This window comes from Octopus sinensis, linkage group LG16, assembly GCF_006345805.1.
Source record: "Octopus sinensis linkage group LG16, ASM634580v1, whole genome shotgun sequence".
NCBI classification, from domain to species: Eukaryota; Metazoa; Mollusca; class Cephalopoda; order Octopoda; family Octopodidae; genus Octopus; species Octopus sinensis.
The window spans coordinates 40485431-40500430 of NC_043012.1; the positions used below are offsets into that span (position 1 = coordinate 40485431).

The window sequence follows — 15000 nt, forward strand, 5'->3', positions numbered from 1 at the left end:
TTCTCCAGGACAATCATTGGCGTCTTGGACAGAGGACGCTTGCACGTATGGGAAACTGGCAGGTCTATGCAGATGCAGGGTGCAAGAACCGTCGACCGACAGAAGCCATACATCTTGGGTCATCCCATAAATAATGCGGTTTTCTATACTTATTTTACTTTTCAAAATTAAGACAACGTTCTCTTTTAATCTAAAATTTCTCTCCTTCATTTTCTACAATGCTCTTCCATCTATCCGGTAGACTTGCAAGGCCCCTCTTCCAAAATTCACTTGTCCATGACGAAAAATACTTTTCCAGCACTGTTCTGACCTCCTCTATAGAATTCATATTTTTCCGTCCAAATGATTTTAAAGACTGTGGAATAAATGATAATCAGATGGGGCAATGTCCGGTGAATCTGGTGGTTGGGGTATCGTTTCCCATTCAAACTGCTCCAGCCTTTGGAATGTCATCTTTGCTGTATGTGGCCGACCATTATCCTGATGGAAGAACACCTTTCGTTTTGAAACCAAAGATCGTCATTTTTCTTCTAGTACTGGAGTCAATGAATGATTGAACGACCAAATCCAAGCTTCCCTGTTAGTTCCTCAACAGTTACAATGGCATTTTGTTCCACCAGGGTTTGCAGGACGTCCTCGTCAACCTCTACGGATCTTCCAGGATCAGGATCGTCTTGTAGGTTGCAGTCTTGGGCTTGGAATTCTGGAACCACCATTGACATTGACTTACGCTTATTGTCCAATCCTCATATACTGCATTAATATTCCTCGCACTTTCCGTTGAGTTGTTTGCCTTTATTAAACTCATCAAGCAAAATACGCCGAAAATGGTCGCTTGTCACTTCCATTTTAGCTTTGAAAAAATAACTTAAAATCGAGTTGCACTCAGCAAAACTTGCACTAAGAATAAGGACAAGGTAAAATTATTAACTGCTTTTATAGCAAGTTGATGCAGGCAGTTTATCCGGTCCCCCTCCGACTTTTAGTTCATGCAACTGAAAAACCCGCATTATTTATGGGTTGACCCAATACTTGGCGTGGCTGTGTAACAAAGTTTGCTTCCCAACCACACGTTGGGCAAATGTCTTCTACTATAGCCTCAGAATAACTAAGGCCTCGTGAGCAGATCTGGGACACAAAAATTGAAAGTAGTCCGTCGTGTATCTAATATAATAATAATAAATTTTATATATATATTAATATTATAATATATCTATATATATATATTATATATATATATATATTATATATATATATATATATATATATATATATATATATATATATATATATATATAATATAGTATATATATATAATATTATATATATATATATATTACAGGCGCAGGAGTGGCTGTGTGGTAAGTAGCTTGCCTAACCAACCACATGGTTCCGGGTTCAGTCCCACTGCGTGTGGATTTGGTAGACGGAAACTGAAAGAAGCCTGTCATATATATGATTATATGTATATGTTGTGTCTGTGTGTTTGTGTGTCTGTGTTTGTCCCCTAGCATTGCTTGACAAACCGATGCTGTGTGTTTACGTCCCCGTCACTTAGCGGTTCGGCAAAAGAGACCGATAGAATAAGCACTGGGCTTACAAAGAATAAGTCCCGGGGTCGATTTGCTCGACTAAAGGTGGTGCTCCAGCATGGCCGCGTCAAAATGACTGAAACAAGTAAAAGAATAAAAGAGTATATATATATATTATATATATATATAATAAAATTATATATATGTACATACGTACGTATGCATGTACGTACGTGTGTATGTGCGTGTAGTCAGATGTACGACTACTTCTGTATGAGTCAGAGCTCCACGTCAATTATCATTATGCTCTCAACTTCTAGTATAGTGGTTAGTTTGCCACTGTTCTTAGCTTTGTTACTGGTTATGATTGAAAGAGTGTATGTAAGGAAAAACTGTGATAAAGAATAAAATATTTAGTTGCTACGTACGTTTCACCATTGCACTTAACTGGAGTTCATCAGTGGATGTTACAAGTGTATTTCGATGCCTTACCGTAACGGATCCTCGGGAGAAACACTTTATGGCATTCGATCATTGAGTGAATTGAGGTGGGGGTGGGGGCAATAGAGCGTTCCCTTGATGAAACAATGCGGTTTAGCATCGAAATGAACCTGGATCATCCACCGTTGAGTTCCAATTAACTGCAATGGTGAAATATACATAGGACGAACTAAATATTTAAACAGGTGTTTATCACAATTCCTACAACACACACACACACACACACACACACACACACACACATACACAATTACGTATGCATACATATTTATATATATATGTATATATGTATTATACATTGTATATCATATATGTATGCATGTTTGTATGTATGTATCTATTTATCTATCTACCTGTGTGTGTGTGCTCCAGCGTGGCCACAACTTTAGGGCTGAAATGTGAAAAAGAATCAAAGAATATATTAAAATGTATGTATGTGTGTATCTATGTGCGTGTGTGTATATAGACCCACTTCGGGACTATATATTACTAAGTCCGTAGGGTCACGTCTGTGCTGAGAACAATTATTCCCGAACCCCTAACGTTGAGGAATTTCTTGTTAACACGTACAACAACAACAGCAACAACAGCAGCAGCAGCAGCATTTTGTTGAAACTATGTTTGAGAGCAGCTGAAAGTGATGAAGTCACCGAGGAGTGCTTGGTCACCAAGGAGACTGGTTACCAAAGTAACCTAACTACGAAAGCAACGAATAACGAGCTTTTAAACCAATTTGCAATGAATTTCCATATTTAGAATTACTTTGGTCTCTCGTTCTTTGATGTTTAACGCAATTTCGTGTAGAACAAGATTTTTGCCAGATGCTCTGCCGTTTCCGTCAACATCACCTCCATATTGTAATTATTGTAATTATTGTAATTATTGTTGTTGTTGTTGTTGCTGCTGTCGTCGACGTTGTTGTTTAACACTAGGTCAGTCCTCATTGAGCAGGCCTCAGATCAAACTCGTTTCAGCCATCACTAGGCCCCTTGTTTTTCTAACCATATTGTACTATACACACTCCATCATATAATGTGTCCTTTTTTTTCAGACAGTAATGTATAATTTATGGGAGATTTGGCTGTTATTTCTTGCAGAACAAGCGACTACGTAATGTAGAATTCCTAAACTTCCATTGCTTGTATAGTCTAGTGTTGTTGTTGTTGTTCTTGTTGCTGTTATAGTTTAACCACCCCACTCCCCTCGGCTCTGACTCAGAAAAGTTATCAGTAAAAATGTTCTTACCGTGACCACCACATCTGTTTTACTCTAGGAATCGTGTACCCAGAAGTTCATAACTACCTCATGTGACCTTCCATTTTTGGAGACAGTAGAATATAATTTAAGGACGACAAGGTTGCTATTTCTAGCAGGTTGCACGTTAGTTTTTTTGTTTTCTTCTTGTTGTTGTTTAGCTCAGTGGTGTAGCGGGAGTGTGTGCCACCCGGGGTAGCCCTTGAGCCTGCCGCTCCCCTCCCCACACACCGGGGCCCCCAATCCTATTCAGGATTATACAGCAAACCCAAAAGTGCAGCCCCAGAAAAACACAGCTAAGGACGGACCGGCCCCTAATCCTACCTCATCGACCCACCCGTTTCCCTTGCTCCCCACGCCAGCTAGGCTACTGGCTTAGTCCCAGGTTAATCCTTAATTAGGAGACCTATGATTAACGGTGCTCCAAATATGACCGTCCCATAGAAGTAGAGTATGTTGAACGTATTATTGTTTACTGTTGGTGTGTAACTCCAAATCACATTAATCGAGCAGATTTACAACCAAAGACATGCTGGCCGTGGCCATCCAGTCTTTTTGTAGAACCATGTGGTCTTGGGTGCAGCTCACTGTGCGGCACCTTGAGTAAGTGTTTTCTATCATAGCCTCGCTCCTGCTAAAGTCTCGTGAGTGAATTTGGTCAACGGAAACTGAAATAAGTCAGTCACACACACACACACACACACACACACACACACACACACACACACACACCACACACACACACATACATACACTCATGCACACATACACACATAAAGACACTCACAGACATATACATATACACGCACATGCACACACAGACACAGACACACTCACACATAAATACACAAACGTACATACACACACATTCACACACAAACACTCATACATGTACATATGGGAAGCTTCCCTTAGTTTCCGTCTCCCAAATTCACTCACGAGGACTTCGTCCATCCGTGGCAAAAGTAGAAGGGTCTTGCCAAAGATGCCGCGCAGTCGGACGAACCCGAGGAAGCAAGATTTTAAACCACACACCCACGTATATGAGTTTGGTTTGTGTGTGGGGGGGGGCGGGGTTGTCCCTCACCACTGTTTGACAATCGGTGTTGATTAGTATACATCGTCTAACTTAGCGGTTCGACAAAAGTGATCGACAGAATAAGTAACAAATTTGAAAAGAAATATATAAGTAATGGGGTCGATTTATTCGCCCAAACCCTTCAAGGCCGTGCTCCAGCATGACCGCAGTCGAATGACTGAAGCAAGTCAAAGACAGAAGCCAGGACGATATGCTGCGACTGGAGTGAGATTTAGTTGCTATTTCTAGCATTTTTGAGCAACCGGGTTGAAGTTTCCTCGTCGCTTCGTGTCAAGCGTGGAGAAGGGAGATAATCTGGAAATGAAGCGTGTCATTGGGATTAGAGCATGAGGATTATAGGATAGATAGGATTAAAGATGGGAAGGATTAGTGAGGACAAAGTGAAAGAGAAGAGGAGGTGAAGGGGCGGGGTATAGGGATGGGTGAAGAAAAGGGAAAAGGGAAGGGCGGAGAGGGAGAGAAAGCAGAAGACAGGAGAAGGGGAGAGAAATAGGTGAGATAAAGGAAGAAAGGAAGGAAAAAGAGGGTAGGGAAAGAAGGCAGTGGGAAAAGGGGGAAGAAGGGGAAGGAAAGGGAGATGGGGATAGGGAGTTGGTTAGGAAGAGGGGGGGAAGAGAGAGAGGGGTGAAAAGAGAAAGAGGAAGACAGGTGAGAGAGAGGGAAGATGGAGAGAGAGAGAAGGAGAGGTAATGGGGAAAAGCAGGAGGAGAGAGAGGAAAGAGAGAGAAAAATGGAGAGAAAGAGGGAGGGTAAGAGTGACGGTTAGATAACAGAATAAAACTGTCCAATGTAAGATGTTTCATTTGGGAACCCAAAGCCAATTGTATGGGGGCCGGAGGGGTTGGACTGAGGTCTTTGGTCCTTTATTACAGCTCCGTCTTCATCAAGAATGATTTATAGAATTGTTGGTTTCAAATTCTAGCACAAGGCTAGCAATTTCAGGAGAGGGGTCTAGTTTATTATATCGACCCTCAGTGCTCAATTTGTGCTTATTTTATCCGACCCCCCCCATACCCACCCGAAAGGATTAAAGGCAAAGTCGACGACCCCGGCATCATTTGAACTCAGAACGTAAAGATGGACGAAGTACCACTAAGCATTTTGTCCGGTGTGCTAACGATTCTGCCAGCTCATAACCTGATTTATAGGAATATTAAATCGATCCACAATGATTGACCGGTACTTTAGCTTATCGATCCCAGAAAGAATAAAAGAAAAAACAAAGAGGACTCGGCGAGATTCGAACGCAGAGCACGGTGGGTCGTGACAAATGCTACAAAATATACGAAGTATTCTTCCGTGTGACTCGGCCAATTAGCGGGTATCTACGTAACGAAATATCGCCGATACCCGATAGGGTAGTGGTTAGTTCTTCCACGCCAGCGACACCAACGCTTTTACCCTCTCCTTCTCCACCACTTGCGGCAGAACCAACACCACTGCCACCATCATCATCAGCAGCAGCAGCAGCAACACCACCAACACCAACATCATCATCCATACAACCTCTTTCTCCACCACCATCATCATCATTTCATTGCTATCGTTTGTTATGACCATTGTAAAATCGTTCAGAATTCAGACACCTGCCACTGCTCTCTCCCACCGTCACTTTTTGTTAAATTATATATTTTAGTGAATATTGCTCTCATAAAACCCATTGCAGTGAATTATAAGGTGCGCATTTGCTGGTCGTTGACTTTGCTTGGAATTCGTATTATATATTTACGAACTTAAGATTTCAGGTATATTTATGGGAAATCATAGAGGAGAGAAAGAGAGAGAGAGAGAGAAGCTGTAGGTTTTGCGTTTGTTTTGGATTAGATGAACACATCCACAGGTAGCTGACCTCATGGACTGGACTTAGTGATGACTGGATAGATCAATAGACAACCAGACAGATAGATAGAGATAGATAGATAGATAGATAGATAGATAGATAGATAGATAGATAGATAGATAGATAGATAGATAGATAGATAGATAGATAGATGGATGGATACAATGATAAACATATAGACAGACAGAAAAATAGATCTATCTATCTATCTATCTATCTATCTATTATCTATCTATCTATCTATCTATCTATCTGTACATTCATCTATCTATCTATTTATCTACCAATCTATCTATCATGGCACACACACACACAAGGATTATCAGTAAATCGGGTCTAATTCACTTTGTAAACTTTGTAAAAAATATGTTTTTTCAATACGATTCTTGCCATTAAAAATTTAAACTTAGATTTCAAAATTAAAATCTTAAAGCAGACATTGACCCAAATTCAAAATAACACAGCAGCAATCAGTGGCTGCTGCATGTTACAAAACCCTCCGTCGTCTCTTGCCCAATTCGGACGCCCCGATTTTCTCCTAACCTTGAACCAACGTTAGAAATCAATTGTCTTTGTTTGACCAAGAAATCTCACAGCTCTTCGACTGTGGTCTCCTAAGATAATTAATTGATTAATCCTACATCCTCCGACCCATCCAACTCGTTATTTGCGATCGGCTTTCCAGGAACCGATGCTGTATGAGTCATCTTTTGGCAGATGAAATGCCGTCGTTATCAAAAGAATTAAAGGGGAGGTGGTGGTGTTGAGGTGCGGATGGGGGAGGAAGGTTTTTGAAGAATTTTTTTTTTGCAGTTTACATGAATTTTCCTCTCTGTGTGGTGAGAACTTTGCTTGCCAACCACATGGTTCCGGGTTCAATGCATGACACCTTGAGCAAGTCTCTTCTACTGTAACCCTAGACTGATTAAAACTTTGTGAGTGGATTAGGTTGGCGGAACGGAAACTGGAAGAACCCCGTCGTGTGTGTGTATATGTATGTAATGTATATATATATATATATATATATATATATATATATATATATATATATATATATATATAATATATGTGTGTGTATATGTATGTAAGTATATATATATAAATATGTGGTGTGTATATGTATGTAAGTATATATATATATAATATATGTGTGTGTATTCTTTTATACCTTTCGGGCTTAATGCTGTGGTCATGCTGGAGTAGCGCTTGTGGAAATATTATATGGCAATGTATGTATATATGTATGTGTGTGTGTATGAATGTGCGTGTGTGTCCTTGTGTTCCTGTGATTGTGCGCCGCCATTACTTGACAATCGGTATGAATTAGTTTACGGCCCCTGTTGTCTAGCGGTTCGGCAGAGGAGACCGATAGAATAAGTATTAGTCGATGTGTTCGCCAAAACTCCCCAAGACGGTACCCCAGCATGGCCGCAGTCTGAAATATATACAAAAGATAAAAGATAAAAGAATCTCCCAAGATTCTATATTCAGGTATCGATTCTTCAAACACAAAACATAATTCGAAGAAGTGAAACAAATATTGATTCAGAAGGTGAAGCATTAAAAAAACCAAGCATTTTCCGCGAAGAATACAATCGATTCCACTAACGCAAGCAATTGTCTTTGATATATTTTATTTCATCGATCTCTGTGAGACGATAGACAAAAATCACTTTCGGCAAGATTTGAACCTAGAACTTAAAGAATAGCCACTGAATATCGCATTTATGGCTGTCTGATAAAGAAGCTCGTTTCGGAACTGCCCGCTCTTGGAACTACCCGCTCTTGGAACAACCCACTTTGGGAACTGCCTGCTTTGAAAAGCTCCACTAATCCTCAACATTGCGGTATTTAATAAGAAAATTCCACTTTCATCCTCTATGGTAGAACTTCGCTTTTATGAAGACTTAAGGTTATTCTTAGGAATTTAGGCCAGTATGTTATTCAATAATAATATTAATAATAATTATAATAATAATAATGATAATTCTTTGTACTAAAGGCACAAGGCCTGAAATTTTGTGGGAGGAGTGTCAGTCGATTAGATCGACCCTGTACACGCAACTGGTACTTAATTTATCGACCCCGAAAGGATGAAAGGCAAAGTCGATCTCGGCGGGATTTGAACTCAGAACGTACAGATTCGCGCCCACGATTCTGCCAGCTCGCCACCTTAATAACAACAACAATACAATCTGTTGTGTTATCCTTCTTTTTTCTTTTTTTTTTCTAAATTTTTCAATTATAAAAGTAATTATTGACACCCTATACATGTATGTATGTATGTATGAATGTATGTATGTATGTATGTATGTATGTATAAATATATCTATATAAATATATATATATAAATATTTAAGTAGGTGAATGAATTATCCTATGTTTATCGTCAGCATGGAAAATTCGTTTAACCGAAACCTGGGTAGCAAATTCACGTCAGAAACACGGTTGAAGCGACCTGTCAAGGGTAGAAACTCCGGGTTCATGTGCAGAAATTTGTGTGTTGTTTATGAAGAAATGAAAAAATGGAGTCGAACGAAGATGTTAACAAAATTCCTTTACTCTCAGGAATTTTGTTAACATCTTCGTTCGACTCCATTCTTTCATTTATTTATATATATATATAAATATATATATATTTATATTATATTTATATTTATATATATTTATATACATACATATATATATATATATTATATATATATATATATATATATATATATATATATATATATATATATATATATATTTCGATACGGAGAAAATAATTCACGAGAAAATAAATTGCGAAGATATCATTGACTCTATTATTATCTAGTGTAGCAGTTTAAAAATATAATAGTAGAAATCCTTCAGCTGTAATATATATATATATATATATATATATATATATATATGTGTATGTGTGTGTGTGTGTGTGTGTGTGTGTGTGTGTGTGTGTGTGTGTATGTGTGTGTGTGTGTGTGTGTATGTGTGTGTGTGTGGCCTCTGGGTGTGTGTATTTATAGATATCTAATCCCGATACACTTTTCTGCCTCCGTTTCTTTCTTTCTCTCTCTCTCTCTCTCTCTCTCTCTCTCTCTCTCTCTCTCTCTCTCTCTCTCTCTCTCTCTTTCCTTCTCATCTCTTTTTGTCGAAGAGCGTAGGCTCGAAACGTCTAAGACTTTTCCGTTTTTCCCGTGCGTCAAACAAATACGCTTGCTTGTTGTTCCCTCGCCTTTTTTTATTTGTTGTCCATTTGAACCATACACACATGCACACACACACACACACACACACACACACACACACGGACACGCTCACACATACATATATAGACATTCGAAAAATCAATCCGAATTTAGATTCGTCATTCTCTCTGTCCGGTCTAAAAGTCAGGAAACTTACCATTGTTGCTCCTATTGTGGTCCAGGAATTAATTTATTATTAACAAGGTGGAGTCATCACCGCCCATCCATCGATCTTTTTCCCAACCTTTTTATATCCCTTGGGCTCAATTATTACCGTTAATATTGAGTGTGGGGCGGGCAGAGTGGTTGGGCAACGTCATTAAAATGACGAATAGCTATTTCCCGGTAATTCGTTACATCTCATCGCGTTCTGAGTTCGATTCCCGCTGGGAACAAAACATTCTCTTTTATCTTTTTCGGAGTTGATGTAAAATAATACCAGTCAATATTTGATCGATTAAATCGATTGTATAATGAGTATTCAATAGCAGAAGAGCATTTGATGGGCAGAAAGGTTAGAGCACGGAAGGCGTCGAGCTGGCAGAAGCGTTAGCACGCCGGGCGAAATGCTTAGCAGTATTTCGTCTGCGATTACGTTCTGAGTTCAAATTCCGCCGAGGTCGACTTTGCCTTTCATCCTTTCGGGGTCGATTAAATAAGTACCATTACGCACTGGGATCGATGTAATCGACTTAAACCGTTTATCTGTCCTTGTTTTTAATCTCTGTGTTTAGCTCCTTGTGGGTAGTAAAGAAATAGGTACTTCGTCTGCCGCTATGTTCTGTGTTCAAATTTCGCCGAGGTCGACTTTGCCTTTCATCCTTTCGAGATCGATAAATTAAGTACCAGCTACGCACTGGGGTCGATGTAATCGACTTAATCCTCTTGTCTGTCCTTGTTTGTCCCCTCTATGCTTTGCCCTTTGTGGGCAATAAAGAAATAAGAAAGGTTAGAACAGCTGACAAAACGGTTTTCAGTATGTAGTTAAACGCCTTTAATCTATAAATTAAAGTACCAGTTATATACTGGTCTACTATAACCGGCTGATAAATTAAAGTACCAACAATGTACTTGACTTCACACAATATGAGAGTGTAGTACAACTGCCATTCCACCGGTTACGACGACGAATGTTCCAGTTGATCGAATCAACGGAACAGCTTGCTCATGAAATTAACGTGCAAGTGGCTGAGTACTCCACGGACACGCGTACCCCCTTACCTTAGTTCTTAGGGAGGTTCAGCATGACACAAAATATGACAAGGCTGGCCCCCTTTGAATTACAGGTACAACTCATTTTTGCCAGTCAAGTGGACTGGCGCAACGTGAAATAAAGAGATTTACCCAAGGACACAATGCGTCACCGAGAATCGAACTCACGATTTTACGATTGTAAGCTGAATACCCAAACCACTGAATCACGCGCCTTCACAGGGAATGATACAAGGGGTACCGCATTTTAACGTGTGTTAGGAGCCCTTTCTTTTTTTTTGTCAAAAATTAGGTTAAAAAAATTTGAGAGTTTCTCATATATGGCTAATATTAGAATCCCCCACAAAACCGTTTTCTCCAAATTTTAAGCCCTCAAAATTAGGGGGTTCCTTATTTACGTTAAAATACGGTATTTTGTATCCAAGTTTGGATATTTTCTAGTTTCTCATAGAAAAATTTGCATATATTGAAGACAGGCGTTGACTGAAGGGAAGGACCACCCAACACCGAAAGAAACCTCGTAACCTCTGTCAAAAATTCCGCTCAAAGACCCTAATGGCAGCAAAGCTTATAAGGTAAATGCTTATGTCTTTCTTTGTGGGGACGGTGCTGGTGGTGCTGGTGGTGGGGGTCGGGGAAAGGAAGATCTTTACCCTTTTATCAGCTGGTGCCATTCAGTTCGCCATGACTTGAGCCAATTTTTGGTCGAAATATATCAAAGTTTATCTTTGTTTAAATGAAAAAATACCACACGAAATATATGCTCCAACCTGTTCTTTCTCTCAATGCCCTTGAGGCAAATATACAAGCGATTTCACTTTTCCTTTTGGAGTCATTTTTATTTTTTATTTTATTTTTCGTCAAATTTTAAAATCTTTTCTGATATTTTTTCCTATCTATTTTCTCATATTCTGCATAAAACCCGACCGTTTTTTTGACTTTCTTTTTTCTGTAATTTATATTTCTATAGCTCACTCACCTGCCACCCTTGTGGCAAATAACAGAATCCATTATTATTATTATTATTATTATTATTATTATTATTATTATTATTATTATTATCATTACGTGTTGCCTTCGATATTTTGCTAATATCGCAATGGTGGGCAAAGCAGCGTGCTGCCATGGATATCGTGAATCATAGCCAGGCTTTGTTCATGAGAAAACCTCATTAATCGAGAGGTTTACCAGGTACCTGGGTGGGTGCGGTCGCAGTGGTGGTGGCGCTGGTAGAGGTGCAGACTAAATGGTCTAACACAGATTCTAGAGATGATGTGTAATCCTTAATAACGGAACGGTGGGGTTGGAGGGGAGAGAAAAAAGAGAGAGAGAGAGAGATAGGGTGTATAGAGAGGGAAAGAGAGAGGGAGAATACAGAGAGAGAAAGAGAGAATGTGTGTGTTTGTGTGTGTGAGAGTGAGTGAGAGAGAGAGAGAGAATGAATGAGAATTAGAGCAAGTGAGAGAGAGAGAGAAGAACAGAGTGAGTCAGAGAGACGTAGAGAGAGAAAGAGGGACACAAAAGAAAGAGTGAGTGAGAGAAGAAAACATGAAGAGTGAGGTGTAGGCCCCTCCCTCCTACAGCTACCACCCCCACATTCACATGACCACCACTACAACCACCACCACCACCACAACCACAACCACAACCACCACAACCATCGCCACTACAAAATAAATAAATAAAATAAAATGATGCAAAAATCTGTGGTGTGTATATGTGGGGTGGGGGTAAGGGCGAGATTCTTCGCTGTTATTTTTAATTAAGCGGGGATTAATGTGAAGAAGGATGCGGGAAGGAAGTGGAAGGTGAATAGGGAGGGGGTGGTTGGGGTCGGTGCTCCGAATATGTTTAAAGGTAACAGGAAGGTTTCGCCAGGTGTACCTGAAAACAGCAATATTTCATGCGTCCATATACCTTATACATATATACACACACACACACAGACCCACAGAGACACACACACAGACACACACACACACACACACACACACACATATATATATTCACATATATACATATATACATATACATATATATATATATATATATATATACTAGTTATACAAAACCATAAATAAGAACAGCTTGGCAGAATCTAACACAAGTAATATTCGGCAGACCGAGAGAGCTGTTGCCGGGCGATCTGCCGTTACGTTCTGAGTTCAAATTCCGCCGAGGTCGAGAAAATTAAGTACCAGTAACGCACTGGGGTCGATATAATCAACTGGCCCCCTCCCCAAACGTTTCGGGCCTTGTGCGTAGAGTCGAAAAGACAACTGAAAATTACCGGTTAACCAAATAACTGAAAGATAAAGAACTGGAAAAAATCAACGCTAACACAAATTTAAGATAGTGAAACGTAGAATACCATTATATAAACTGAATTATCAAGTATGAGTAACGAGTCATGTATTAGTAGAAGCGATTTTTTAATTTTTATTTAACTTATTCAATTATTACTGACATTGAATGCAAGTATGACATTTCTAAAGAGCTATTTGCTATGAATTACCTCCCTTACGTAGGATACTTTTAGAAAAGATTGTCTGGGAATACATGGCAAATAAATATTTTTGATATTTTCCTAGCTTACTTTAAAACAAAATAATTAACTACTAACTGAAAATTATTAGATATTGTTTGTAAATATCGAAAAATGTGCTTATATTTGCTTGTATTTAGATTTTATTTAAATTTTAAGCAGAACTTCAATTGCAATATCACCTTAAAGTTATTGTAGTAGCGATATATATTAGTTATTGAAATGTTAGTTTATTAAAAGGGTCTTTGTCGTCAGTGACACCCAGTTGCCGATAGGCGAGCGTCTGGGCGGAATCACAATCAAGAGATTTCGGAGACGCAATTTTTAACAACCGGTGGCAGCTGTCGCTCTTTAAGCACGGCGCCCGGTAAAATAAAATAATATCAGATTCTATTAACCAGCTAATTTATTGGTGGTATATTTATTTATGCACATTGATCAATATTTTAGCTTTCATGTAAATGGTTAATCACCACTTGCTCTGATTATTATGTATAAAAAAAAGGCGGCGAGCTGGCAGAAACGTTAGTACGCCGGGCGAAATGTTTAGCGGTATTTCGTCTGCCGCTACGTTCTGAGTTCAAATTCCGCCGAGGTCGACTTTGCCTTTCATCCTTTCGGGGTCGATAAATTAAGTACCAGTTACGCACTGGGGTCGATGTAATCGACTTAATACCTATGTCTGTCCTTGTTTGTCCCCTCTGTGTTTAGCCCTTTGTGGGTAATAAAGAAATAGGTATTTCGTCTGCCGTTACGTTGTGAGTTCAATTTCCGCCGAGGTCGACTTTGCCTTTCATCCTTTCGGGGTCGATAAATTAAGTACCAGTAACGCACTGGGGTCGATGTAATCGACTTAATCCCTTTGTCTGTCCTTGTTTGTCCCCTCTGTGTTTAGCCCCTTGTGGGTAATAAAGAAATATATTATTTATAAAAAAAAATACTCAGACATTCTAAACAAGCAACAGGCTGAAAAAGTTTTTTTTCTTTTGAGGTAAGAGGTCTTTCTTGAACACTATAACTGTATGCTTTCATTGCATAGCAACTACCAGCTAAAGGATCAGGAGTTCATACTGTTCCCAGCAGTGTATTAATGTCATGACATTTAATTGTAAGCAGGTACAATATGGAAATAGTTCGATACCAAGCAATCACAGTACTGATTGTTATTATTATTTGATGAGTCTTTCATTTACAAAGGACTCAGTTGAACTTCACAGTATTAGTAGTTTGTTCCAAGCAAACATTCTAAATGAAGGCTGAATTGCATTCTTCCATTCCAATTTTTCTATTTTACCTGTTAATGATCTGATAGGTTGTATTTGAATCATATCTAAAAGTTGCTGTTCCAGCACAGTGCAATTCTAGAAGAACAGGGATTTATGATTTATGTAGTACTGGCAGTATCGCCCGGCGTTGCTCGGGTTTGTAAGGGAAATAACTATATAAGCATTTTTAGAGAGTTATAGCAAAAAATAGCAAAAAAATGCATTAAAAATGGAAAAAAAATGATGGTAATTTCTTTTTAAATCGTTGACTCATCGTAGACATTTTTAGAGAGTTACTTCCCTTATATAATAGCGAAAAAATGCATTAAAATGGAAAAAAATGATGGTAAATTTTTTTTTAAATCGTAGACTCATCGTAGACGCGCGCTAATACCCAGAAGGGCTCGATAGGAATCACGACTATAAGATACCCGGTTTTGGTTAAACTGCACCGCAAAATGTGGGAGTTGTTAGGAATCTAAATCGAAGGGGACAGACACACAACTTCACTTTTATAGATAA

General features: G+C 39.0%; 1 long non-coding RNA gene and 1 other non-coding gene across 2 annotated transcripts in view; both read left to right on the plus strand.

Annotated features, from left to right (window-relative positions):
* LOC118766615 overlaps positions 1 to 15000 on the plus strand; it is a 27679-nt gene that overhangs the window by 2671 nt on the left and 10008 nt on the right. The window lies entirely within an intron of this gene.
* LOC115220658 lies at positions 13448 to 13581 on the plus strand. Its single transcript, XR_003882582.1, has one exon. It is a non-coding gene; the product is annotated as a U11 spliceosomal RNA (small nuclear RNA).